This window comes from Cupressus sempervirens, chromosome 7, assembly GCF_028749045.1.
Source record: "Cupressus sempervirens isolate cs-2001-9-10 chromosome 7, ASM2874904v1, whole genome shotgun sequence".
Lineage (NCBI taxonomy): Eukaryota > Viridiplantae > Streptophyta > Pinopsida > Cupressales > Cupressaceae > Cupressus > Cupressus sempervirens.
The window spans coordinates 925,400,528-925,405,398 of NC_143124.1; positions in this window are offsets into that span (position 1 = coordinate 925,400,528).

A 4,871-nucleotide genomic window follows, 5' to 3' on the forward strand; every position below is an offset into this window, starting at 1 on the left:
CTAATAACCCCTTTTTCATATTGTTGGTTCACCAATTGTTGGGGGATTGTTTGATTTCCAAACATGAGCATTGCATCCTCTTTTTTCTCGGGGTGTTGAGATAGACAACAAGGAAGAGATGAAAGAGTGGTTGAGAGGTGTATGAAACCAAATGGAGACAGGGTTTTGATGCTTTATTGGCTCTTGTAGAACAAGGACATAACTTTGTGGTGGCTATCAAGGATTGGATGCATGTTCCAGGGCATCCATAACAGTTCAGATATTCATTCTCTGTTGTGCTTTGAAGAATGGAGAGGAGAGGAAAAGTGAAGCACAACAAACTTGGGATTTCATACAATATTATGTTTTTGGTTAGGAGATTGTTATGGAGCTAGTGTGCCATAGAATGAAATGGATATGTGAAAGGTCAAATTTCAATTATCAGACGATGGGCATGGCAAGGGCTAGGAAGCCTCTGGAAAGGTCATACTTCTTGAGGTCATGGTGGATGAGCTTGGAGCTTTGGTCATTATCAACGTGGACTTGGGAGGGGTGTTTGTGGAAGGAGTCAACTTGTTCATGGTTGTGGTTTGGGGCGAGTGTTGATATTTCATGGCTATCTTCTTTGTTTGCCAAGCCTTAGATTTTTGGTACTTTTTGTATACTCTATGTGATGTTACTTTTAAGGGGTTTCAACAAGTAATCTCTAGATTTGTATGGGTGGGATCTATGAGAAAGGTCAAATTTCAACTAGTAGACTATTGGCATGGCAAGAGTAGTGAAGAAGCCTCCAAGAATAGTCATGCTTCTCGGGGTCATGGTGGACGAGCTTGTAGCTTTGATCATGTTTAAAAAGGATGTGGGAGATTTGTTTGTGGATGGGACAAAGCTATTCATGGCCATGGTTTGGGGCGAGGGTTGATATTCAAATGACATGGATTGTACATGGGTCTCTTTTTAATATTTGGCAAATAAACAATAAACAAAGTGGTTGTTAAATAAATAAAAAGTATTACACACTAAATAATGAAATATTTTATTAAATTCAGCTTTAAAAAGTTAATTGAAAATTCCTAAAATTTATATTAACCATCTCGCATAAATACTCTTAAATTTAATGGTTCTTTAAGTAGATAGAGACATAGACAAACTTCATAGAGAAATGAGACAAATAAAATAAAATAAATTATGAAAGATTCTACAAATTTTATTTGCTTAATTGCTTTTAGTCACACGTGCTTTGTTTTTTTTCATCCCTACAAAATAGAAAATTTTGGAACATATTTTCAAATGCCCATTTGAAGTGATAATCTAGAAATTACAATGTGCTATGAATTGGAAAACAATAAAATCTTATGTGAGAACCAATGAAGCAGCCTTTGTTTATAATTATTGTTTATTTGTCAAATATTAAAAATTAAAATATTAAAAAAAATATTGGGTGTTGTATAACTTGTTTTTTTTTAGATTAAGGAATTGTTTTTTAGTTAGAGTTATTTGATATTTGATATTTATAAAATTGATTTTAATTATTTAAAATTGTATTTGAAGTTAATTTTATTTATTCTTAAATTTTTATTATGTATATTTATTTTAATTTGTGTTTATCATTTTAATAATTAATCTTAAACTCTATTTTTTATATTATTTTAGTGTATGTGATGTAGACAAAATATTATTGCCTTCAACTATGCTTTGCAGCAATAAAAAGTAAGTATGATAAATTTAATTTATTTAAATTTAACATATTTATTGATTCAATTCATATATTGTAAAATTTAATAATATGATGTTTGAATTTATTTGATGGTATAGAATCCCCTTTTCTCCACAAATTTGTCTGATTTTTGCAATATATCTCGTCCACATCCTAATTTAACTCAACTCAACAGCTAAATTCTAAAACTAAAATTCATTGTTAATAAAATAAAATATTTAAAATAATAAAAATTAATAACAAATTATAGATTATATAATTTATTTTAATCAAAATCATGAAGAAATTTGACTTAACAAAATATATTGTACATGATATAAATCATAACTGTGAAATTGAATGGTTTTTTAAATTTTAAATTGTAATTTTGTTAGAGTTATTTTGATATTTGATATTTATAATATTGATTTTAATTATTTAAAATTGTATTTGAAGGTAATTTTATTTATTCTTAATTTTTTTTCAATGGATATTTATTTAATTTTGTGTGTTTCATTTTAATAATTAATCTTAAATTATTTTTTATATTATTTTATTGTATGTGATGTAGACCATATATTATTGTCTTCAACTATGCTTTGCACCAATAAAAAGTAAGTATTTTATGATAATTTTAATTTATCTAAATTTAACATATTTATTGATGTTATTCATGTATTGTAAAAATTAATAATATGAAATTGTTTGAATTTATTTGATGTTAAAGAATCCCATTTTCTCCACAAACTTGTGTGATTTTTGCAAAAAAATTATATCTAGTCCATATCCTAATTTTGCCCACCTTAACAAATAAATTCCAAAATTATAATTCATTGTGACAATGGAATTCAAGTAAATAATAAAATAAAATATGAAAAATTAAAATAAATTATAGATTATATAATTTATTTTGATCAAAATTATGAAGAACTTGCCTTGATAAAATATATTGTACATTCATGCAAAGACAATCACTGCAATGCACACATGCGAAAAAGTAGAAATGGCGTGCAAAAAAATAGAAGCAATAAAAATGAAATATGCTCAACCCTTTCCTCTTACAATCACGAACAAATTCGAAGCTCTCCGGCAAATCACAAAAGATCCAAAGAATGGCAATAAAAATCCTCCAATGACGCCAATACTTAGGAATTCTTCTGAATCACCAACTTGCATAAGATCATAGAAGAATTCCATCAATACTTCGATAAGACAAAACCCTAATCTACTCAACATGAGGATTGACAAACCGAGTAAGGGCATCAATCGCTGCAAATAATCCTCCTTTGACTCGCTGGTTAAAGCTCATAGCATTAAAGATCAGGACAATATCCAAAGGTCTGCCCTTTCTTCTGACAAAGCTAAACTACCGGACCAAGGCTGGATTTAGGTATGAAGTCGCAAGAATCTGAGAAATTTGAGTAGAATGAAGTCTAGCATCAACTCAATCGATCTTCGAACTTCAAAACCATCCAAGCAACCCGCTTAACCCAAATTTGCTAAAAAGCCTAGCCAGGCCATAAATTTACTATGCCCCCTAATGATCTATCATTTCCCTCCAAACCCCTACAGATTTTTGAAGCAAATAGTATCCCTATAGGAACGAAAAAAAACTCTCGTTTGCATCAAACTTTTCATCCCAACCAGCTAATCATGTCCATTTATCCAAAACAAACAAGTGTATATTACCCCTCATAGGAAATCCAACTATTTAAGGGTCAAACCCTTCTAAACAAGCACAAATAGGTTTCAAAGATGTCTTGATCAGTAGCAATAAAAACTCGAAGGATAGATGGAGGGAATACCAAGAATTGGGCGCCTTTGCAATTTGGAATAGATCCAAAACCAGACTTCAAGATCTAATTAGATGGCTAAGGGACCATTGGCGTGAATAGGTAAGTATTTATATCTTTTCCAAATATGTATTGTATCTACATTGTCAAAACTCAATAATTAGAAATGAAATTACTTCAATACCATATATGTTGTTCAAAGGACACTATTAAATTCCTAGCTTGGAAACCTAATTTCAGCGAACAAGATCTAGATAGATAATGCCATCTTGGTTTGAATGTAAAAATATACCATCTGATCTTTTCCATAGTCAAATATTGCATAAAACCATATCAGAATTGGGTGACCTAATAGGTTTAGAATTTGAACCTGCCCTAGCTAATCAAGTGGGCTTCCTCATTAACACAGAATATGGATCTCAAGAATCTATAACCGAGGAAATCATTAACAACAGATCAATATATAGGCTCACTTTGAACAGGCACAAAGACAAAATTAAGAAGATTAAGAAATTCCAATACAATATGAATTTGGGCTACATAAAAAGGACAACAAATATGAAGAAAATTTTAAAGAATATTCTCGATATGCATCCAACTAAAGAAAATATGCTTCAAAACAGAGTCACAAAGACAGAGGTAACAATATCCAATGACAATAGAAAGTTGTCAATAGGAAATTTGAACCATACCAACATAACACTACAAGGAGATCTGGAGCCATGGATAGAAAGCAACTTAAATAAGAATTACAATGAATTTATTAGTTCAGGAAAAACTTTCAAACAATGTGTGCCATGTCAGACTAACAAGAACTTCATATTTGATCTAGATTGTAGCTTAAATAGCTATCACAAAATATCGCATGATCTACTTCTTCTCCAAAATGGTATACATGATCAAATAACTCTTGGATATGAGGAACATATGACACATTGTACACATCAACTAGGCAATATGTTGGGAGAAATTCTAAACTAGAACTTCTAGGAATCCATTTGCTTAAAGGATATTCAAAAAATTAGTGATTCTTATATGCTAGTAGAACAAAAGGGTCTCAATGAAGAAGCAAATGATATCTCAAACATAATCATCAGCACTAATGCTGAGCATTGCTCTCCAAAAATAGACTGTACAGTGGATAGCATAAGTGATCATCAGGAAACTAGTAAGTGAAGAACATAATATAGCTTGTGAAGACAAGGAGTCTGTGGGAAATACTCAGTTACTAAATCAATCTCCAGAGTATGGCAAGGAATATACATCATTAAATATCCCACTAGCTTCAACAGAGCAATGGAGTAACATTACCATATGGAAAAAAGCCAAGAAAAGATCACTAAAATTTTGGCAAACTCCAGAGAATGGCAAAAATCCCTTAGAAGATCTGGATATGGGAAAAA